This window comes from Narcine bancroftii, chromosome 5, assembly GCF_036971445.1.
Source record: "Narcine bancroftii isolate sNarBan1 chromosome 5, sNarBan1.hap1, whole genome shotgun sequence".
In the NCBI taxonomy this organism is placed as follows: domain Eukaryota; kingdom Metazoa; phylum Chordata; class Chondrichthyes; order Torpediniformes; family Narcinidae; genus Narcine; species Narcine bancroftii.
Window position 1 is genome coordinate 164,491,781 of NC_091473.1, and position 25,059 is coordinate 164,516,839.

A 25,059-nucleotide genomic window follows, 5' to 3' on the forward strand; every position below is an offset into this window, starting at 1 on the left:
CCATTCCTTTGCATACTTGCTTCCAATAGCAACTTATTTCGCTCTCAGAGATGACATCAACTTCAATGAAGAAAGTTACGTGATGTTCAAACACCCATTCTCTTTAGCCGGTATTTGTTTTATTTCATGATGTACCGCTTACCCTGTTGTACAGAATATTCTTCCTGCCAAAAAAAATCATCTTTGGATAATGTGTTTTTTTCTTAATGTCAAACCTAACCATCCGGATTCCTCACTTTGCAGGCCTGCCCTATTTCAACAAGAATTGAAGCATTCATTGTATGACAAAGGGACCTCGTACTTCCCTGTCCAACTTCAATACTCTCATTGCTTTCCTAACCATAAATTCCACTTCTTTATTCATTTGTTCAGACAAAAGCCATCTGTGCAAACCATTCAACCATTTCCTTGCAAACAGCCATAAACCAGTAATTAGGCTTAAGAGCTGAACTATCCAGTATGACAGATAGAAGTTACCATTTACACTGCTGGAAAACAAAAGCAAACTTGCAGATTCCCTCATCAGTCATTTCAACCACAGGATTTATGCATCTGCCTTGATTTAACCCTTTTTCTTCTGTTCCATAACAGACAAAATCGTTTCAAAATTCACTCTGCAGGGTTTATACATAAATGCTCTGGGTCCAAAGTTTAATTTGAATGCAGCTGCAATAGGTATGATATTGATTTGTGAACAATAATTGTTCCTTCAAGATTGAAACCCCTGAGGATTGCATTGTGTGAGTAGCGGCTTGTACTGATACAATTTGTGTGGAAAGCTCTGGAGGCCATCAGAGAAGAGCTTTTGAGCAAACTGTCCTTCGCTTGCGCTTCCAGTCTGTGCACTTTGCAATGGACTTTATTTGAGTTGAAGAACTCACTGAGCACACGGGCCTTTCGTTGGGGATGGTTGTGGGTCTTCGCCTTTGTAGTGCTTGCGGTATTTGTCAGGCCATTCAGGAATGCTACTCTCACACTCCTCAAAGTATCAAGTCATAACGCAGATCAGTTTGAAATGCTGATTTGACACCAGTGCGGCAGTTTTTGGCCTTAACTTATGGCCCCTCTAAACCTCGTAGTGTTCAAAGAGGAGGAGCAACACTGCGGCAGTCCACTAACACCAATGCTCTTTAAAGACATCCATCCTCATGCAAGAGCAGCTCAATTATTGATTTACTTCTGGTGGGTGTTGCCACTATTTTACAGGGTTTGGTCTTTTCCTCCCTATCTGCAAAAATCTATGGGGTGTGTTCAGCTGGAGGTTATAAGATTTGAATCTGGTTTTAAGTTGTCTCAAAAACAGAAGCAGAACTATAAGAAATAGACATTGTCATCAATTACTGTCACAAATATGATCAAACAAGTGATTTATTAATTATAACCATATCTCTAAGCCTCATCAGAACCTGAGTAGGTTATCTAGACTACCACATCAGTACTTGACCAAATGCAAATCACGATTATATTCCATTTTTACCTCTCTTTGAAGACACCTGTTTGTGACATGTTTTGGAAAATAAAAGAAAATAATTTATTTGTATTACCATGTGTTGACAAAGTGAAGATGACCATTATGGGCCTTCTACTTCAGAAATACTGTGCACACAGGGAGAATCTGTATTCATGAATGCTTCACATTGGGTTTTCATTGCAGAGTTAAAGCCAAGGGCCATACAAATGAAGGCAGAGCTGATCCTCAGAGTGGGTAGGATTTATAGATTGATTATCTGACTTGGTCTCCTCCATGATGTGGGGATAATTGCTTCAATCATTTTTACTGTACACTAATATATTCAGGCACATCTGGTGCTCGTGTTACAAAGAGTCTAACTGTGGGAATTAACACCTTTAGTTCTGGATTTAAAAAAAACCTGTCCTTCCAAATTGCACAAAATTCACTCAAGTGGTCGTGATTGAATCAGACACATGTGATTTATGATAGAGACATGGATACTGAAATTCAGAGAACAGAAAATGCTGCAAATGCTGAATTTGTGGACAGAAAAAATGTTAGTCAAATTTATTGTCATCTGATTGCTCAAGTACAATCTGACAAAACACCATAATCTGGTCCTTAGTGCAAAACATGCAGACACAGATATAACACACATCCAGTCAAACAATATGCATGCAGGACAAGTATTCATATTGTTATGAGCCCAGAGGACCCCAAAACCCAACAGCAATAGAAATTCACCAAGACCAAACAAATGGGGCTTTTAATTATCTTTAAACATGAAAACAGGATCAACTTTAACTATTACTATTAACTTAACTCCCTTCTAATTCTAAGCGCACATGTATGTAATGTGTGTGTGAGTTTAGAAAACTTCTTTGATTCACAGTCCAATCTCACATCTCGTTCCTCCAAGTTCACTGGTTGCAGGTAATTCTTATACTGTGCACAAAATTTAGCATTTATGAAGTTCACCAGGCTTTGGTGCTTGAAACGTAAATGGTTACCACTCAGGAAGGTTCTTGTCGGTTTTCAGAGAGAGATTTGTTGTTCACTGGACACCCACAAAACTGATTCCCTTTTAATCAGCCACTTCAGTGTCTTTCCGAAGAAACTTGCCCCATCAGGGTTTTCTAGGTGTGTAAGGTAAAACATCATGAGATGGGAATGTGTAAGGAGTTACAGGGAGTGTTTGGGAGATGGACAGGGCTGTAACAAGATGTGAATGCATCCTTGTACTTACAAGATAAGAGAGACATTGATGGATTGAGAGGCAGGAAGCTAGCAGGGAAAGGATAGCAACAGTTTTAGTCATTGGACAAGTAATGATATGATGATGTTCTAAGCACGTATCCAAGGGTATAAAAAATCACCATTTTGCTGATAACGGCAGAATGCATTCTCCGACTAACATGGTTAGTCGCAAGTGTTACAATCCGGTAATAAAGAACAAAGAACCCTGATTTCGACTCAGTCTGGTGTTTGTCTCACTCATTCATGAACAAAGCAGACCTAACAGGTGATAACCTCTTTCTTTCAGATCACCACAGAGTTTCCTTTTGTTTCCCTTATTTCAAGTGAAACATTAAGCAGCCAGTCCTCTCCTCTTGTATGGGCCACAAGGGACACAACCCATCTTCAAAATGGGATTTTTCCACAAGCTTTCCAGCTTGTCCTGTTCCAGTCCCAAATGCTGCTGCTGAACAGTAGAACTGCATAACTGAATTCTCTTTCTCTTTCTCTCAGAGAAAAACCTGTTTTACTCCCTCTCTGCTTGCAAAAACCACATGACCCTCTTAGAACAGCAAACTGCACTCAGACAGCCTGTGGCTTCGACGAGTTATTTCACCTGTTGCTTTTCAAAACAACAATCCATTAGTTAAGTCCTTTGGGCACTCTTCAAAGGTTTTGCAAAGGCTCTTGGAGCCGGAATGTCCAGCTTGAGCAGAGCTCCAGTGTTTTAAATGAGATCTGCTTTGAAATGTTTATATGTGACGTATACTTAAAAAAAAACTGCCACACTTTATCTCCCAAAATCATATTGATATACAATATAAAACACAACATATTCTGTTATAATATATAAAAATAAATAAATAAAGCATGTTTTGTGAACACGGGAGTCTCGGATGGTTAATGTAAACAGTTCCTTTAGTCGTTCAGCATTCTCACTGTCCATGGGAAGAAGCTGTTTCTCACCCTGGTACTCCTGGATCTCTTTCTCAACTGCAGCAGCTGAAAGATGTTTGTGGGGTGTAAGGGATCCTCAATGATTTTGCATGCCCTCCTCAGACAACGATCCCAGTAGATCACATCGATGGGAGGGAGGGAGACTCCAGTGATCCTCTCTGATGCAGCCGGCCCAGGATTCTCTTGCTCGACCTCCTGCGGAAGCCTTGCCTGCTTCAGTCTTCTCAGGAAGTGCAGTGCTGTTGCACCTTCTTGACAAGTGAGAGATCTTGTGTGTCCACAATAGGTCACTTGTTAAGTGGATTCCAAGGAACTTGGTACTCTCCACTGCAATGTTATTGATGTGTAGTGGAGAGAGGTTGCTCCTGGCCCTCCTGAAGTCCATGATCATCTCCTTTGTTTTGTCCACATTGAAGAGTTATAATATGGTTGTTATTCTTGCACTATATCATGAGATTTTCCACCTTGTCCTGGAGAGTGACTCATCATTGTTGCTGTTGAGGCCAACGACTGTTGTCTTCTGCAAACTTGATGATCCTGTTTGAGCTGGATCTGGCGATGGAGTCGTGGTTCATTAGCGTGAACAGGCAGGCTGAGCACACAGACCTGAGGTGCACCAGTGCTCAGTGTAACAATGGTAGACATTCTACTACTGACCAGGATTGAGTGTGATGTTTACATTAGGAAGTCCAGAATCCAGTTACAGAGAGAGGTGTTGAGTCCCAGTGAGGACAGCTTCTCCACCAGCCTCTGGGGAATGATCGTATTAAACCCCGAGCTGAAGTTAATGTTTCAGATCAATGAACTGCAAAAGTTAGAAATATAAGATTTTAATTAGAACTACTGAGCAATTATTGTTGAGCTATGAGATACATAGTGTCTTTAATTGCACTGTTAAACAGTAATAGAATACCAATATTTTAGAATTGTCCACAAGAAAACATATTGTCTTCGGAAGGAGTGAGGAGAGAGGCTGAGGGAAGGGAGTGTTGACTTGATCCAGTAGTTGAAGAGTCGATAGCAAATTATCTGACCTTCACTTCTAGTAGCCAAGTCTGGATATCTGATCCAGGAGAGATTGTATCTTTGCTGAATTTCCCCTTTCCAACCTCTCTACAACTTCTTTCTCTCTCTCTCTCTCTCACACCCTTTCTCTCTGTCTCACCCCTTACCTTAGTATAGTGCATCAATTGATAACTTTCTCCACATCCCTCCTTCTCTCTCTTTCCTCGTCTTTCAATCTTTCACCCCCCCTTTACTTTCTCTCATTCTCTCCTCACCTTGCCCAATTCTCTCCTCCTTTTTCTCTCTCCTTCTTGCCTCTCCCTCTCTTTCTCCTCCTTCTCAGCCTGCACTTCTCTCTTCTCTTCATCCTCCTTTACATCCTCATTTTCCCGCCCTTTCTTCCCATCCATATTCCTCTTCCTTCTCTGGCTCCCATGTTGTTTCCTATCTCTCTCAAATAGTTCCATTGCCCAGCAGATTTTATGACGTCAGACTCCAGAGCTGGTCTATTGTCTATAGTCCCAGACGCTGGCAAGGTAGAGTCAGGTTGGTTCTGTCTTCCTCTCCTCGCCCTGAAATTAGTGAGGGGGCGAATCCAGAAAGTTTGGGTTTTGGAGGGTGCAGCAGTGGGGTGGCTCCAGAGGATTCCAGAGCTGGGATCATCACTGGCTGTGGGGAAATAAATGCACAAGGCCATGTGAGGTGAGATGTTAATTTTTATGAAAACATTTGTTAGATTTCAAACAGCAATTAATTGAAAATACTGAAGAGAACTCTATGATAGGGTAGGTTGTGTTAAAAGCAAAAGAGTTGAGGTGGCAAATCCACAGGAAATGCCAAATGATCCTGCAAAAATGTGTCTAGAGATAGTGAGAATCCGAATGAAAGATTAATGGAAGGTGCTAAATCCTCCAAATCTGTTGGAAAAATAAACAAACAATGTCTCCCATGAACATTGTCTCCATCACTGTGGCCAAAATACGTTCCATCAGCTCAAGGGCACTATGTCATTTGCATGCCCATCACCACACAGAATTTTATGCTTTGCCTCTGGAAGAGGTCACCATGCAGACAAAGCAAAGGTTTCAAGGATGTTCCACAAACCTTCTTGACTAAATGCAAAATTTCTAGCGAATGCTAGAAATCCCTGGCCCCAGACTGCTCAAAGTGGAGAAGGAGCATTCAGAAGAACATTGAGAATCTGAAGATCATTCATCTACTGGAAGATCACAAGAGCGCACTAAAACACTACCTCATAAGCTGCCCAATTGCCACCCAATCAGGCACCTGCTTTGCTGTCTATAATCAGTTTGGCCTCATTATTCGACCACAAAAGGAGAACTGAAGCAAGTCTTACTCGATCACAAGAGACTGCCTAAGAACTGAAGACTTGTGAATGGCAAAATTGTTGCCAACAGGTGCCGACTGAACAATGGTGGGCAGTGCTTACTAACTGAAATTAGCGAACACAAAGTCGAGTTTAGAAGCCTGTAGCAAGACCTACTCAGGGGGCTGTAAGGGCATATGGAAAAATGATGTCAGCAGAAGTAGAGATGAAGGCACTAGCAGAAAGGGAAGGAGTCCATGTCTGATACTGATTTGATAGGGGTGTGCTCTGGTAGTCAGTGAGCTAAGTACATATTGTTCATTGTACTGCATGTCCACAGAAAAGGAATTTGAGAAACTAAGAAAGGGAAGTCAGACAATGTGAAGTTGAGAAAAGAACAGAAATCAGAAGAAAGGCTGAGTAAATTTTCCAGCTTGTGTTAAAAACAAGGAACAGAAGTGATACAGTATCAGCCAAAACAATGTGAATGTTCTGAATAGCACTGGAACAATTCTCAGGAATAACCAAATATTTGAAATTGCAAACTAAAATTTATCATTAATGCTGAACTGTAGTTCATGAGATATAAAGTCTTTGGACATTAGGTAGAAATTAGAGATGCAAAGGTGGTGGAATTTAATACATTTATGTTGTTTGAGTCAGCAATGAAAAGATGGAGGCTGAGAAAATCAGTTCACACTCAGAAGCTCGAGAACATTGATTTATTCTATCTCTTTTGAATATTTTATTTTAATTTTTCCAAGTCATCCATCATATAAATAGTATTTAAAATTACACTGTCTCATGTGATTGCCCAAATCTCCCCCTCCCCCTCCCAACTGCTAACATAAATAAAAGGGGAGTTTGAGCATGTCTTCATTAATTAGTCCAGATCTTGATCTTCTGGAATTCAACGCTATTAACCTTTTCGAGTTGTTGTATTTTAACAGGTATGGTTAACAGACACGCCATATTTCTTTCCATGATTATGTTATCTTTTCTGGGGTACACACTTTGCATTTCTATATTCCAGCAAGTAATAAGTAGGGGGGAGTCAGACTTCCATGTAACAGCGATACGTTTCCTGGCTACTGCTAGTGCAATCCTCACGAACTGTATTTGATATTTTGATGGTTTTATGCCAATAACCATAACATTGCTCAATGAATAAAGTTCTGGTTCCAATGGAAAATCCACTTCTATAATTGTTGTCAAAATTTCTGCCAAGTCACACCAAAAGGATCTTCCCTTCACACATAGCCAGGATGAATGTACAAATGTTCCAACCCCTATACCACACCTAAAACTCGAGCCCAGAATTTCAGATTTTAAACCACGTAATTTTCTTACGAAGTAAGGTATGATTGATGCATAAAATTGAATTGGATTTACTCTGTCTTGACTGCCTTTAAATTTGGGGCCATCAGATGGGTTGATCAACAAGGGGCAGTGAGCAGACCGTTTAGTCAAGTAACTTGAAGAAGTGCCATAGACGGGAAAACAACAAATAGAATGCAGAGATTATGATTTTAACCATTGTATAAAAAAAACAAAATGTAGACTGAGAAATACAAATCTGAGTAAAGGAAGAAGATGAAGAGATTTTGAAAAAGTCTTGACACGTAAAACTTTAAAATCATTCAGTGTTTAAGTGTTATTCATTAAAAACAGGTATCACCCTTAAAATATTGGCTCGAAATTTTGACCAGGCTTTACTTTGGAATTTTCCATGATGTGTGTTAAGGCTGACAAAATGGTAATGCATATGGCATAAAACATCAGTCACTGTTGTAACTATGAAGAGCTCCTGTATCAGTCCCCATTATTTCCAAAGTCCGTGGGATCTTGCGTGATCCGAGTAGAAAGGAAAACAGAATTGGAAGAAGCAAGTCCCTTTTGGGATTTTTAAAAATAACTTTTTGGAAGTGGCTTTGGGGTGGCATGGTTAGCGAAGAAGTTAGTGCAAGGCTGTTATAGTGTTAGTGACCCAGAGTTTGAATCCAGCGCTGACTGCAAGGAATTTGTACGTTCTCCCCATGTCTGCGTGGTGGTGCAACGGTTTCCTCCCACAGTTCAAAACCTTACTGGGGGTGTAGGTCAATTGGGTGTATTTAGATGGCACTGGCTCGTGGGCTGAAAGGGCCTGTTACCATGCTGTATGTCTAAATTTGAACAATGGAGAGTCCTTTGATCAAAAGTGCACTGTTTGCAATTTTCTTCTTCTTTTAAGATGAAGGCAGGCTAGGCCAATCCAACTAGATATTAATCTGTGGCTTGAGAACCATAGAAAACTTCAGCACAGAAAGCAGGTCATTTGGCCGTTCTAGTCCATGCTGAAATCCACTAGTCCCATCAACCTACAGCCAGTCCGTAACCCTCCAAATTTCTCCCATCCACGTATTTATCCAATTTATTCTTAAAATGTAAAAGTGATCCCGCATTTACAATGCCAGATGACAGCTCGCTCCAACTCCCACCACTGTCTGAGTGAAGAAGTTCCCCCTCATGTTTCCCCTAAATTTTTCCCATTTCACCCTAAAGCCATGTTCTCTTGCATTTATCTTCTCCTAATCTAAGTGGAAAGAGCCTACTCACATTTAATCTGCCTATACCTCTCATAATTTTGTAAACATCTATCAACTCTCCCCTTATTCTTCTATGCTCTAAGGAATAAAGTCTCCACCTGTTTAATCTTTCCCTGTAACTCAACTCCAGCAACATCCTAGTAAATCTTCTCTGCACTTTTTCAATCTTACTGATATCCTTCCTATAATTTGGCAACCGGAACTGCACACAATACTCCAAATTTGGTCTCACCAATGTCTTGTACAACTTCAACATAACATCCCAACTCCTGTAATCTGATTTGTGAAGGGCAAGATGCCAAAAGCCTTTTTTTTTACAACCCTGTATACCTGTGATGCCTCTTTCAGGGAATTATGTATCTGTATTCCCAGATCCCTTTGTTCCTCCACACTCCTCATTGCCCTCCTGTTTACTATGTATGTCCTACCTTGGTTTGATCTTCCAAAATCCAACACCTCACACTTGTCTACATTAAATTCCATTTGCCATATTCAGGCCCATATTTCCAGTTGGTCCAAATCCCTCTGCAAGTTTTGAAAGCCTTCCTCACTGTCTCCAATGCCTCCAATCTTAGTGTCATCAGCAAACTTGCTGATCCAATTTCTTACATTATCATCCAGATCATTGATATAGTTAACAAACAACGATGGTTCCAGCACCGATCCCTGAGGCACACCACTACTCACAGGCCTCCAGTCTGAGATGCAATCATCCTCTACTACTCTCTGACTTCTCCCACACAACCAATTTTGAATCCAATTTCCATGGATACCTCGTGTCTGAACCTTCTGAACTAATCTCCTATGTGAGACCTTGTCCAAGGCCTTACTAAAGTCCATGTCGACAACATCTACAAATGTCTTTATACAAGATATACAAGGTTTCTTGCACTCATATAAATATTAACTTCCCCTCCTTGTGAGGTCCAGTTATTAAAATATACTTTGATATGATTAAATTGTTGAATTTGAATCTGGCTGTGCATTTTAAATTATTAAATGAATAAACAATTATTAATACTGGGAGACTGCATTAGTAACAAAAAATGAACAAAGCCTTTTGATATGTTTCTAAATTCTTAAATTCTTCAACAATTTAGATCAGATGAATGTAGCCACTGTGAACATCATGGTATTTAAATAAATTTGCATGATGCAAGAAGAGAAATCCCCCTTAATCCAAGCATATCCTCGACCCCCATTCACTGAAGTATCCTGTTTTCAGTGAGTCCCACCTGCTAAATTTACCAGTGCATTTTTACAAACCATTTCAAAAGCATCTTCTGACTCCATCACATCTACCACCTTGAAAAGGTAATGGCCACAATGCACATGGTAACACAGCACCTTATCTATGAAACCCACAAAACCTTCTGATCTGGAACACATTACTGAACCTCATTGCCCCCTTCAAATTTCAACCCCACTGCACTGTAAAAGCTCCTTCATCACAAAGACTACAGCAGTTCAACAAAGAAACAAATCACTTTCTTTTGGATAATTAGTAAAAGCATTAAATGTGGGTTGACAACAACGCACAGACTGAGTACCATTAGAGAAACTTAGCTGTTCAAAATCGACCCAACATCAACCTCCAATTTCTCGTAACCTTTTCCCTTTCCTTCTCTACCTTATCTCTCTGGCCCCATTCTTCCTCCTCCTTCCCTTACCTTTTCTGTCCCCCAGCTTGTCTATTTGCCCAACACCCTTCCTTCCTCCAGAGTGCACCTTCCTTAATCCTCTGCCTCTTCCCCGTCATCACCTCCAAGCTTCTGGAATGAAACAAGAACATTTGGAGATTCTGGGGTCAAGTCCTAATTTTTAGTAGTCAGTGTGTACCAAAATTTTAAGCTGTGCAAATTTTTTTCCTGTGATAAAAGTGTGCACTGAATGCTTGTGCAAATGTAAACTTGAATTTGTTTCAAAATAATCAGTGATGTGCTCATGTGGTATTTGGAAAAACCACCTAAAACAGGGAACAGCAGTTGGGTGCAATATACAAATGTGTTAGAGAAATTTAGCAGGTCATGCAGGATCAATAGGAAGTAAAGGCTAATGGCCTGAGCCAAAACGTTGGTCACCCTTTACTTCCTCTTGCTGCTGTGTGACTTGCTGAGTTTCTCCAATGTAGGAAATACAATATAGGAAGTGAAGGGTGGCCAATGCTTCAGGCCCAGGCCCAAAATGTCAGTTATTCTTTCGATGTTGCATGACCCACTGAATTTCTCCAGCACATTTGTTCATCTTTTGAATGTTTAATCCCATTTCTAAACCACCTTTCCCCACCCCCCCCCCCCCACAACCAAACCTGTATTCACCCGCTAACCTGTTCTCCTCTCCTCCCTTCCCCCACCATTTCATTCAGGCATCTGTCCATTCCTTGCCATTCCTGATGAAAGGGTCCTGCCCGAAACGTTGCCAGTTTTTTTTTTTTGCCTCCCACAGATGCTGCCTGACCTGCTGAGCTCCTCCAACCTTTTGTGGATTATTCCAGTTTTTCCTGCATCTGTGGTTCCTCTCATTGAAACTGTTGCCTAGCTCCTACCATGAATTTGAATGAGGGACCATGCTAGCAGTAATGGTAAAAATGGGCCCTGAGAGCAGAAATAAAAGCCTCAATGTTCTAAGATTTATATATATATATATATATATATATATATAGTCAACTGTTGTTAGATGCTATTAGGTGTTCAAAAAGTGGTTTAAAAATTAAAGCTGTGAAATAAATATTTATTGCACTCAATTTTCAGCTTTCCAGAGAGAATAAAGAACTGTTCTGATCGTGGACTGGTATAACTTAATTCTGAAACCTGGCACACTGAACATACCCAGTAGCCTTCATACCAATAAAGCAAAAACTGATCTTTGCTGTGTAACAGATCAAATTCAACTAAAAGCATCAAACAATTTCTGTTACTGTGGGGTTGGGAATAATAAGACCTCAGGCATAACTGTGCATTGCTACCCCATGGAATTTGGATTAGTGTGAGGTTTTTTTCTCTCTTTCATGTAGGCACTTTGTTCTTTGTTCTGCGTTTGCTACTGAAGTTCACGTATTTTTTTTGCCTCAGAGATTAATACATCATTGTTGTTCAGGAAGAATTGGGTCCTGGTAAAATGAAAAAGGACAATAAACACATACCAAAAGGGTTGTATGACTGAGTGATGCTCTGTGGTTACATTAAAGATGACAGATAGGCAGCCTTCAGCTTCAATGTGTTTTCATGTCCTGTGATTTATAATGTTTGAGGCCAATCCTACAAGAACACATAAAAGTCATGGCAGAAGAAAATACCTGCAAATGACACTGAAATTCTATTCACTTCCCTTAGGAATCAATGCAATAAAAACTAAATGACACACAATCAAATTATTTTTTTGAGAGATTGGGTTGTACAGGGGAAAAAAAACCTGATTTCAATTCACATAGAAATCTGATATAATTTTGTTTCTTCTTTTCTTATGTGTGCAGCTGGGAGATGATGAGTCGACAGGTTAAATATGGCCAGCTTTGTATAACGATTATTGAAAAAGTGTTGAATCAGTCTATAATACAGAATAAAGCCAAGCTCCAAATCTTCCTATAGAGTTAATATTTGCAATGTTAAGATTAGGGTGGGAGTAGGAGTTGGAGCAATTGTCTCTGAGATGGTTAAGAGACATAGAAAAATTATGAAATATCATATTAGGGGTAGGCTATTTGGCAAGTGAACACATTTTTTAAAATGCTTTACAAACAGCATCAATTTGTAACATTTTTGGAGCAAATTAATTTAAAGTAACACAGATTTTGTACAATAACCAATTTAAGTATCTTCACTTCTACAAATCACCTGGACAATAATAGTTTCCTTTGTCTTGTGTGTAGAAATTCCTATACTTGTTAGCTATGCTTGCTCAATGATGACCCACTTGGGTTTTATTCTAAACTGCGAAAACGTTGTCACTGTGAGAGTTAAAATTATTTGCAGCTCCGGTGAAGTGGTCACATTCAAATTTCAGAACAGATTCAGATTTCAGATGTACTGTTAAAGGACATGACGTCACAGGTAACCCTAAGAATTTTTTTCCTGTGGGCAAGACGGAATTACTGGCAGTACAAAAAAACTGTGCTAACTTACACATGTAACTTACACATGTAAACAAGCTGTGCAATACAGAGAAGAACAAAATCAATAAAGTGCAAAAGTAAGAGTCCTTAAATGAGTCCCTGATTGAGTTTATTGTTGAGAAGTCTGATAATGGAAGGGTAGCCGCTGTGTCTGAACCTGGTGGTGTGAGTCTTGTGCCACCTCTACCTCTTTCCTGAGGGCAGCAGTGAGAACAGAGTGTGTGCTGGGTGATGTGGATCCTTGATGATTGCTGCTGATCTCTGACGGCAGTGTTCTCTGTAGATGTTTTTGCTGGTGTTTTGCCTGTGATATTCTGGGCTGTGTCTACTACATTTTGGAAGGCTTTACCTTCAAGGGTATTGGCGCCCCCCCCCCCCCCCCCCCCACCCATACCAGACTTGGATGCAGCCGGTCAGGAAACCTTCCACCACGCATCTGTAGATTGCTGCTGCTCTCCGAATCAGTGAATAAGTCATTACTTTTTCAGTTAATTTCCAAATTACAGTTGCTGCTGGAGCTGAGAGCATCAATTGCAATGAGCTACTGAAAGCCAATATTAGTTAATGTCTGACTATAAATATGAATTGAGGTAATGGTGGTTCACAATATCAGAGAGTGTATTTTTCGCATGACTAGTTTACACAGTGTCTATGTTACAACCTTGAATAATTCAAAATGTAATTTCACTTCACAACATATGGAAAGGTTAACATTGTGATAATTAACATGGTGGCTAAGATGAGAAGTCAATAAATGTTCTAGGAAAAGTACAACCTGTGTCCAATTTACAAGATATATCAGCAAATCAAAACACAGCAGATATTGGGAAACTGAAATAAAAATAGAAACTGTTGGAAATGCTCAACTGGTTGAGTAGCGTCCAAAGAGAGAAACTGTTTCAGGTCAATGGCCTCCTTGTCAGAACCGGAAAGAGTTTGAGATATAATATGCTTTAAACAGTAAGGAGCCAGGAGGAAGATATGAACACAGAATGTAAATTAGAACTTGTAGATTACCTATTTGTAAGTAGAGAAAATTCATATTAAAATAATGATAGAAAGTACAGTACATACATAAGCCAGTAACATGGGTATTTATTATGACTATCAAGGCATGTACTATAGGTTGCATATGTACTGTACCATTATGCGCCTGTAGCGCTCTTGCTTTGTAACATTATGTGACGATGGACATTGCCCGAACGGATGCTATGCAATGCATGACTGTATTTTCATATATAGACAGGTGATTCAGCATCACTCCTTTTAACTTCTCTTGCCTGCTAACCTTTCTTTCTGGTGAAATTCTGAAGTGGTGGCGGTACTTCCATTCAGAGTGCTCTTGTCACAGCTCAGTGGGGTACATCCTTAACAGACACTGACCACAATGAGGAGCACCCGCTTAAGTCTGCAAATGTGAGCCTGAACCTCCAGCCACTTTACTATTTTTGTTCTCCATCTCTTTGTATTCTGAACTCTTTATTCTTGTCCTTGTATCTCATTCCAATGAAGCTTTCTCAAGCTTGAGGAATCACACTTCCTCTCTCATTTTGGCACTTCAATGCACTACCTCAGCTTTCAATATTAAATGCTTTGTGTTTGCACCTGGTGTTGCACTTCTATTTCCATCCCCAGCCATGAGTCCCAGCAGAAACCTCCTGATGAACTCTGATCTACTCTGAAGCTAACACCCACCGGTCCTTGCATCTTGGCACAACCTTTCACTTTTATTATGACTTCAGCCATTCCATTACTTTGTTTTTTTCAGTCAATGCTCGATGCTCTGTTTCTTGCTTGAAAGGCATTACTTTAATCCTTGCATTCAACTGTGGTTGAAATAATCCCCAAAATTACACTGGAAAATGGATAAGACAGCTTGATTTTTTTGCTGATGTGCTTTAATGCATTTTCTGACTTCTATTTTCTGCAGGCTAAAATTATGTGGCATTGAACCTCGATGGAAGCAAAATTAACGACACTATTTATTTCAGCAAAAGAGCATGGGCTAATCGCAATCAATAATAGGTGCACCTTTAAATTCACAATGTGTCCATGTCTCTCTGGTTCTGGTGTTACTATATCTGAATGTTTCACATACATTTTATTTAGAGATTGAGTTGCATAGCTGTACACATAAATTGCATTTATTATACACAAACAAGGACAACTTCATCAAGTTTAAGTGTGGAGCTGTCCTCGTGAAGGATTAAATATGTGCCTAACTCTTTGTGGGCCATTGAATGAATCCTTTGTTCTGATGGGTACGCAATCTGAAATTAGCAGACACAAAATGGGGATTTCGTCAATTCATTATTCCCTAATTCTGCAAAAAAATCTCTGCCAATCAAATTTATGTGGAATAGCCAACATCTTTGTACAATGAAATGTTCTTGCATGTGGAAAAAAGTGGTATGTGGATGCAATAAGATTATTTTTGCAAGAGAAAGCTAATTTACTCATCTTACAGGATTGAACATTGTGCAGCAATCAGCCATGAATTCAACTGGAATTAGCAGTGATTGGTTTATACTTCTGACTGTGGCTGCAATATCATATAACTTCTGCAATGTACATTGAGAGTTGGGGGAAGGGAAGTGAGCATTCCAGTCGATCAGTACACACAATTCTTTGACCTCTATAACATGCATTTTATTAGTTCATTGCAATAGGGCAACTATTTTTTTTCCCACTCACATATCACCTTAAGTAATCCCTTACGAAGCACCGTGCATCTATGGCATCCTATGCCATGGGTGCTCTGTGGTTAGTAAAGGATTACTTAAGGTGGTATGTGCTGGGGGAACAAAAAGGTTGAAAATCACTGCAATCAGATGAATGTTTTCTACTGGCCAAAAAAATTCTTAAGCCTCACGTAACTGGGCATGTTCAACCCCGGTAAGAAGGTTACAGGAAAAGACCAACATGAGACATTGGAGCAAAAATCATATTTTGGTTCGGAAAAGCTTCATCATCATAGAATTTGTCCTAGAACATTTGTCCATGTTCAACTACTTCTGCCAGACCTTCCTTCAAACAAAAGGACAAAAGTGAGTTGGCTGATGATGACATGATGTTTAATTCTGATAGAAGGTCTCAGGCCTTGAAACATTGACATGGCTTCTCTTCCTACCCTTATGGTCTGACCTGCGGAGGATTTCCAGCATCTTCAGGGCTTTCTTTCTGGGTTTCAAGTCTGATAGGTACCTGTGGTCTGATTTTGGCAAGCTCTTTAATATTGAAACAAAAATAATTCTCCAGTCTGATGAAGGGTCTTTGATTAGAAATGTTAATTCTGCTTCTCTTCCCACACGTGTTGCATGGCCTGTTGAGTGTATCCAGTTTTATATATTTTTAATGAAGATTTCTATCATTTGCAGTTTTCATTTTCAAAGACAATTCACCATCCTCGACATTGGCAAAGCCTTCTTTGTAGGTTCTGGAGAAAAGACTGAAGCTTTCACCAACACATTCAGTCATGAATGGATGGTTCATCTTTGCTTCCTTCTCCAATCCTCACCAGATCAGAAACCAGTCTCTAGCCAGTTTGATTCACTCTGCCTAAGGAACACCTGAGACTGAATGCCATACAAGACGCAAGACCAACATCTTGGTTGTACTACCTGAGGCCAGTGCTCCTCGACCTAAGCTGTTATATTGGAGACACAACCCTAGTTTTTAACTGAAGAATGTGGAAAATTCCCCAGTTTTCTCTGATGCACAAGGAGCAGGTCAAATCTAATCTGGCTGATTACCACTAATTAATCCACTGTCAACCATCAGCAAAGTTATTACAGTATTATCAAGTGGCATTTACTCACCAACAATCTGTTCACAGATCAGGTTCAATCAGCCCAGACTTCATTAGAGCTTAGATTCAAATGCGGACCACAGAGCTGAATTCTAGAGGTAAAGTGAAAGAAACCACCACTGCACTCAGAGCAGTTGTTAGATCAAGCGTGGCACCCACACATCCTGATAAACTGAAGATTGTAAAGGTAACATGTCAATGGCTGGAGGCAGAGCTTGCACAGAAGATGGTGGTGCTTGTTGGTTGTGGATCATCCCGGCTTCAAGACAGGAGTTCCTTAGGGCAGTGTTCTGGGCCCAGCCATCTTCAACTATTTAAACAAGAGCCTCATTCTAGTTAAAGGACGAAAGTGAGTTTGCTGATCACTGCATAATGCTCAGCTGCTGTTTCAAATTCTCAGCAAATGAAGTAGCCGATGTTTTCTTACTGCAAGATTCAGGCAACATTTGTAAGTTGGCTGAGAATTGACCGGTAATGTTCCCAGCGCTGAAGTCGTAGACACTGACCTTCTCTAATACAAGTCTAACCACTTGCTCCTTGGCTTCAGTGGTATTACTACTGCTAGTTTCATAATATCACATGTTTTACCACTTCCATTCAATCACATCATCTAATGCCTTAGCATTGTTTCATAAAGTTGTGGTGCTACCACCATGTGTATAAATGTATATATGTGCTATATGGGCTGGCCTGCCCCCTGAACCTGTGACTCCACCCTGCCAGATATCCCCATAAAGGCTGTCGTGCCCAAACTCCTCCCTCAGTATCTGCCTTGGAACTGGGCCAGCAACAAGCAAGCTGTGTTGACTCTTTAAGGTGATTAAAGCCTGTTAATCATGATTCTCTCTCTGATTGTGGTTTATTGGTAGTACAATGGTATTGTGACAGAGTACATAGATATGTTTTTGGGAGATACATTTGGAAAGGTTTGTTAGGGTAGGTAAAATACAAAAATTTTAAAACAGATCTTATTTAAAATACTGGAGCTCTGCCCCATGCTAGATGTAGTTATATGTTTTTTCTTTGAATATTATTCTCTACCTCTGTGCTGTCATATATATGAGGCTGGCCCACCCACTAGTGACTCATCTCCTATGTCTCCTCCCCTTATGACCTGGCCATAAAGGTCAACCTCTCTCCCCCCCTTCCGGTATTCCTGTTCCTGGATCCGGGCCAGCCAAAGTCTTATGTTTATTAAAGCTTATCATTCCCCTGCTCTTAACCGTGGTTATTGATAAAGCCTATCACTAGACATATCGGGGCCTTAGAGCTTTTGCAAAAGCTTTGAAGAGTACTCAAGAGACTTCACTAATGATTTGTTGTTTACAAAAGGCAACAGATGAAAGAGCTTGTTGGAGCCGCATATTGTCTGGAGGAGAGCTTGCTGTTGTAAGAGGCTCATGTGGTTTTGCAAGCAGAGAGAGTCAAACAGGCTTTCTCTCAGAGAGAGAGAGAGAGAGACACACACAAACACACACACACACACACACACACACACACACACACACACACACACACACACACAGATCATTTGTACAGTGTTACAGCTAGCAAGAAGCAGCTGGGACTGGAAAAGGACATGGTGGCAAGATTATGGAAAGCCATTTGTAAGATGGCCTAGTCAAAGCCCTTGTGGTTCATGCAAGAGGAGAGGACTGGCTGTCTAATTTTTCACTTGGAATAAGAGAAACAAAAAGGAACTCTGTGGTGATCTGAAAAAATAGGTTATCATCTGTAGAACCCTGAAGGGTCAAGTTTCAACAGCAAGACACTGAAGTGGCTGATAAAAAAGGAACAACAAATCTCTCTCTGAAAACTTTCAAGAACCTTCCTGAGCGGTAACCTTTCAAGCACCAAAGCCTGGGAAACTTTATAAATGTTAAATTCTGTGCACAGTATAAGAACTGCCTGCAACCAGTGAACTTGGAGGAGTGAGAAGTGAGATTGGACTGTGAACCAAAGAACTTTTCTGAACTTACACACACATTACATACACTTAGAATTAGAAGGAGGTTAAGTTAGGTTAAGTAAGTCAATAGGGATAAGTTAAAGTTTGATTCTGTTTTCATGTTTAAAGATAATTAAAAGATATTTTGTTTAAGTAACCATTTGTCTTGGTGAATATCTATTGCTGCTGGGGTTTTGGGTTCTCTGGGCTCATAACAGTATTCATATTGATAAATCGAGCTATAGGAGAAGTATAGTGTACAGTATTTTGTCCAGTCCAGGAATGGTCACAGAAGCAACCAAGGGAGAAACAAACTGTGGAGCTAAACTGAACAATTGGACTGAGAGAAGATAAAGATAACCCTTTTCCTGATGAAATGTCCAGCATCATTCTTTAGGCATTGTTTAAAGGAATAAGCTAAAATACATCAAGTACATTTGTGGATTGCAATGTGTATTGAAATGTGTGAAACATGGGAGATAAAAAGAGATTTTAAAAAAGAGGAGAGAGAGAGTGTATGTGTGTGAGAGAGATTAAAGAGAAAGCCCTCCTACTTATTTGTACCAGCTTGTTTGACTGCATAAGAATTGGCAAATAATTCAAATCAACGTCTCTGCCCAAACTCCATAAGAAAACTATTAGGACAGGCCAATGAAGATCTGGTAGTACCTGTAACCTCAAATTAACTGGGGGGTTGTAACAAAAAAAAGTTGATTATTTGGACATGACTCTGAGCTCTTGATTATTTAAAAGCAACATTGGGAATTTATAGCTCTGGATATATGGAGATCTCATGAACCAAAAACTCAACTGAACAAGTAAAAACACAAAGCTGGAGAAACTCAGCAGGTCAAACAGTGTCCTTTATATAGCAAAGGTAAAAATTCATAACAGACATTTTGGGCTAGAGCCCTTCATTAAGGTATGGAAAAATGTTGGCAGGCATCCAAACAACAAAAGAGTGGGGGGGGAGGGAGGAGTGTGATTGCAAAGGCAAGAAGAGATAGGTGGAGAAGGGAGGGAGGGGACAGCAGTGATCAATGGGAGGAGGAATGGCTGGGTGAAGGGAGGGGAAATGGAGGGAGGAAAGCTGGAAAGAGGAAGGAAGGGAGAAGAGGAGAGCAGGTTAGCAGAAACATGAAAAGTCGACGTTAATGCCATCCGGCTGGAAAGTGCCCAGACGGAAAATCAACTGTTGTTACTCCAATTTGCGGGTGGTCTTGGTGGGATAGTACATAAAGCCATGGACAGACATCTTGCTGACATTTTTCCATTCCTTAATGAAGGGCTCTAGCCCAAAACATCGGTTATGTATTTTGACCTTTGCTATATAAAGGACACCATTTGACCTGCTGAGTTTCTCCAGCATTGTGTTTTTACTTCAACCATGGAGTCTGTAGATTTTCATGTTTTAGTCAACCGAACAAGCTATAAATACTGTGGCTTAAAAGCCAAGTCAAAGACTGGGTATCCTGCATGTATGACCTCCTGCCTGACACTTTCCACATAAAACAAAGCAAAAGTGAGGCACATGATGGAAGCCTCTCTGCTTGCCTGAATTGGAGCAATGTCAACAACTCTCACTCAGCTCAGCCCCATCTTGGAGATAGCAGCTGATTTGATTGATACCTCGTTAACTGACCTAAACATTCATTCATTCCACCACTGACGCACAGTGGCTATCATGGTAACTGACAATAGGTGTTGCCCATACTTGCACAGCTTCTCCAAAACCCACAACCTTTACCACTAACAGGAACAAGGGGAAATGTGCACATGGAACACCACCTCTTGCAGGTTCCTCACACTGTCTCGATTTGAAAATGTAGTCACCAGTCCTTCATTGTGGTGAACATAAATCCAAAGCCCTCTCCTCAACAAATCTGTACCATGTACAGATCTGCAAATCTTCAAGAATGAGGCTCACCACCACCCTTTGATAGGAAATCTGAAATATACATGACTACTGGCCTTCCCAGCATCATCCAGATCCAATAAATGAAATGAATACAATTATTGATATGATTTCTCTTTTGAACAAAGTTAATTATGTATCCCCACCACTGGCCTGCAAAACAAAATCAGTGTTGATTTGTGGGGCAGAAATGTCATGTTCACTCCATCCAGTCACTGGTCAAGCTGGAAAAAGCATAATGACAAACTGGAACAGCAAAATAATCAGTCCCAATACAAAGTACAGTAAATTCCGGCCTGCATCAGGATTGGGTCAGTCAAGATTTTGCATTTTTCTGGATTCTCAGGCAGTACTTTTAAAATTCAGATTTAAGGAGGAATAAAGAAAAAATGAACAGGTCATTTTTGATAGTTTATTTATGTACAAATACAGCATGCTTCATTTATCAAAACAAGCAGCTTTAAAGAAAAATAATGTATACTGTAAATGTATATTTTTATTGTAGTGAGATGTTTTCACTACGATAAAAAGTGTGTAATACTTGAAATTATGCTTAAAATATAATATTGCCAAAGAAAAATACAGCATTCAAGTACATTTCTTTGTGATAAGATTGCCTGGTTGCTTGTTGCCGCTGTGTATTTATGACACTTCCCCACCCCCCCCCCCCCACACACACACACTCACGCACAGTAACACAGTAACACAGACACACAGAACAGTAATACAGACACAATAACACAGACACATACAGTAACAGACACAGACATGCACAGTAACACAGACACACAGTAACAGACACAGTTACACAGACACAGTCACAGTAACACAGTCTCTCTCTCTCTCTCAAGTTGCTGAATATAGCACAACCAAGGAGCTTGTTTGATGCCAGTAAGTGTTGACTATTTTTTATTCCCTTCCTGTCAGTGCCCTATATTGTTCCATTTTTAGTTAATAATATTTATTTCAAGAAGAGAAAACCTTCTTTAAATTTGACCGCATACATTTTCATGTGTCTGTATTATTAGATTTACATTGTAAATTTCATCGAAATAAATTTTGGGTTGGTTTTGGCCAGGAACAAATTTACTAACTTGAATGAAAAAGAAGCAATCTTTCCCAGGATAGATTTGACTCTGACACGTCATATTTCATGAAGGAAAAAATTTCCAGGACAGTGTTCATTGCGTGATCTCTGAGATTTCCAAATGTTCTGAATGGTCTTCATCAAATCAGAGTACAGTGCTGCAAATATATTGCTAGCAACACTGACATTTAACCATTTGTTTTATTGCTTTAAAATGGGGCAATTTTGTGATTGCAATGCAAGTATACCAAACTGCCATGGTTTGTCTACAACTGCTTACAGATTGCTGCTGGAGTTTATAGATCTGTGCATGTATCCCCAGGGACTGATCTGTAAGTCTATCCAGCTCAGTAAATCGGAGTAATAGCACAGATTTAGTGGAATGTTGTCAAGCTCATGCACAAATACACTACCAATCAGATTCAATTTGGATGATGTTGAAATAAACTGAATATGATTGTGGACACTCAATGAAGACTGATAGTTCCTAAAGAATAAATTGAGCAATGTCAGATGACATAATGAACAAACAAAGCAGATGGGCATGATCCCCCAACATCACAAATGGTCTATTTTACAGTGCATTGAATACATAATATATATTCCAATACACTCTGCTTACAATGTAACTCGGTTTAGTGTATATTTCATTTTTTGAAGAACTAAATGGAACAATTCATTTCTTAGCAAGATACTGGCTGGTCAATGTGGTGCCTTCAGTGTGGCGCAGATCTTCACAGAGCCTACCCTTCACACCATATCTAGGTCTCTATTAGTGTAATACATATTGTGTGATTATTCTACTGCTGCCTTCCAGATTGTACTTGGAATAATTAATTTGTAAAAAAAAACAACTAGGCAGAAAAGCTGAAGGATTTAAGAACAAGTTGAGTCAGACATTAGCAAATGTTATGCAAAACATATTGCAGAGAGAAGAGAGAAGTAAAGCACGAAAATCTGCAGACACTGTGATTGCAGTAAAAACAATGCTGGAGAAACTCAGCAACTCCAACAGTGTACTTTTTTTTTTCTCTTTGGCTTGGCTTCGCGGACGAAGATTTATGGAGGGGGTAAAAAGTCCACGTCAGCTGCAGGCTCGTTTGTGGCTGACAAGTCCGATGCGGGACAGGCAGACACGATTGCAGCGGTTGCAAGGGAAAATTGGTTGGTTGGGGTTGGGTGTTGGGTTTTTCCTCCTTTGCCTTTTGTCAGTGAGGTGGGCTCTGCGGTCTTCTTCAAAGGAGGTTGCTGCCCGCCAAACTGTGAGGCGCCAAGATGCACGGTTTGAGGCGTTATCAGCCCACTGGCGGTGGTCAATGTGGCAGGCACCAAGAGATTTCTTTAGGCAGTCCTTGTACCTTTTCTTTGGTGCACCTCTGTCACGGTGGCCAGTGGAGAGCTCGCCATATAACACGATCTTGGGAAGGCGATGGTCCTCCATTCTGGAGACGTGACCCATCCAGCGCAGCTGGATCTTCAGCAGCGTGGACTCGATGCTGTCGACCTCTGCCATCTCGAGTACTTCGACGTTAGGGGTGTAAGCGCTCCAATGGATGTTGAGGATGGAGCGGAGACAACGCTGGTGGAAGCGTTCTAGGAGCCGTAGGTGGTGCCGGTAGAGGACCCATGATTCGGAGCCGAACAGGAGTGTGGGTATGACAACGGCTCTGTATACGCTTATCTTTGTGAGGTTTTTCAGTTGGTTGTTTTTCCAGACTCTTTTGTGTAGTCTTCCAAAGGCGCTATTTGCCTTGGCGAGTCTGTTGTCTATCTCATTGTCGATCCTTGCATCTGATGAAATGGTGCAGCCGAGATAGGTAAACTGGTTGACCGTTTTGAGTTTTGTGTGCCCGATGGAGATGTGGGGGGGCTGGTAGTCATGGTGGGGAGCTGGCTGATGGAGGACCTCAGTTTTCTTCAGGCTGACTTCCAGGCCAAACATTTTGGCAGTTTCCGCAAAGCAGGACGTCAAGCGCTGAAGAGCTGGCTCTGTATGGGCAACTAAAGCGGCATCATCTGCAAAGAGTAGTTCACGGACAAGTTTCTCTTGTGTCTTGGTGTGAGCTTGCAAGTGTACTTTAAATATAGCAAAGATAAAGATACATAACTAATGTTTCAGGCTTAAGCCCTTCACGATGAAGGGCTTGGTCATAAAGTACACTGTTGGAGTGACAATAAATCTGAAATCTGAAACTTGATTGAGAACTGGTATAATGTTCAAATATTTGAAATTCACAGCGATATTCTTATTAGTTCTTAACGACATAAATTCAGTGTGCCTCCAAACCGGCCTTTCAAGGACAATGATTCTTGCTTTTAACACAACAAAGATGAAATTCCACCAGGGTGTCTCCCTATTGTCTTCTGCACCATGAGTCATATAAAAACCATATCCCTGGAGTTTCTGTGAATCTATTGTTGGAGTTACAATAGGTCATTGAATTTCCATGGGGACACAAAAAATAACTAAATTTACATTTGAAATAGTTCATTAAAGATGAGATTTGATATGTCACCAAAATTTATTCATACACATTCAGACTTCTAAGTGGAATCAATTTGCATTGTAACTGCAGTCTATGATCAGACTCTTTTGACACTGTATGCTTAATTTGAGAAGTCATCAACACATTGCATAAAAATAATGTAACCAAAATTTCTCCTATAACTGAACATCTCCATAATCCTCAGTCCAAGATTATGTAAATTTATTAAATCAGTATACAATTGTTATATAAAATAGGCTCATCCTGAGAAAATCAAGGCTTAATTTCTACAGTGTATGAACAATGACAGCTAGCTCATTAAACCGACCCCCTGAATATCATAATTCCAAGCATCTCAAGCCCACGCTGTTCACGGTATGTGTTTTCTCATGGGAGGAGTAGTGATAAACATGGAAAAAGAATTCAAACCTCTGAGCGTGCACCTTAAGACAATTAGATCATGACTGATCTACACCGTCATCTTGCTTTATAATCTCATCCTAGAAAGTTTAATTATTTGTCTCCCAGGTGATTTATTTTTAAATTTAAGGCTGGATTCCCTTATTTTTGATTCCTACCAAGAAAGTCGTATTGGCATCCACCCTTTTGAACCTTTTTAGCATTTTAAGCAGTTGTTAACTCATCTCTCACTCAACATTACTCAAGGAAATACCAGCTATTTGTTTAACGTCCTCAAAATTTACCCTCCAAACCCAATTACTATTGTGTCAAAGGCAATATACTCCTCCTAACTTGTCATGTCCAAAGGGAAATCATGAATGATTTCCCAGTTCTGATGAAAGGGTGAATATTAAATTTTCCAATTTCAACTACTTCTCTCTAGTTCTGTTTTTCACCTCTCCTTTACCTTCTCCCATACTCATCTTTAGGCCGTTTCAGATAGCCCAAAGGTTGGGATGTAAAGGAAGAGGAACTCTGCCAAAACGCATAATCACCTACCTTTCTGAATGTGTGGAGGTGGTCTCTGAGCCATATAATCCATCCCCTCTCCGAGAGGGATAATCTCCGCAGCGCAGCCCTCCACCGATCAATCTGAATGTACAGCTGCGCTGAGCGGCTCTTTGGGGGCGGGCTGATGATGCCGTCAGCTTGCGACCCATCTCCCCACTCACCCATCTCC

General features: G+C 40.3%; 1 long non-coding RNA gene across 2 annotated transcripts in view; it reads right to left on the reverse strand.

Annotated features, from left to right (window-relative positions):
* Nucleotides 1-25,059, reverse strand: part of LOC138762846 (uncharacterized) — a 43,309-nt gene that overhangs the window by 16,028 nt on the left and 2,222 nt on the right. The window contains exon 3 of one of the 2 annotated variants that reach the window (XR_011357200.1): nt 11,530-11,820. The exons of the other annotated variant lie outside the window; for it this stretch is intronic. This is a non-coding gene — a long non-coding RNA (uncharacterized lncRNA). Of the gene's footprint in view, nt 1-11,529; nt 11,821-25,059 lie in introns of those variants that run through there. 2 annotated transcript variants of the gene reach the window in all.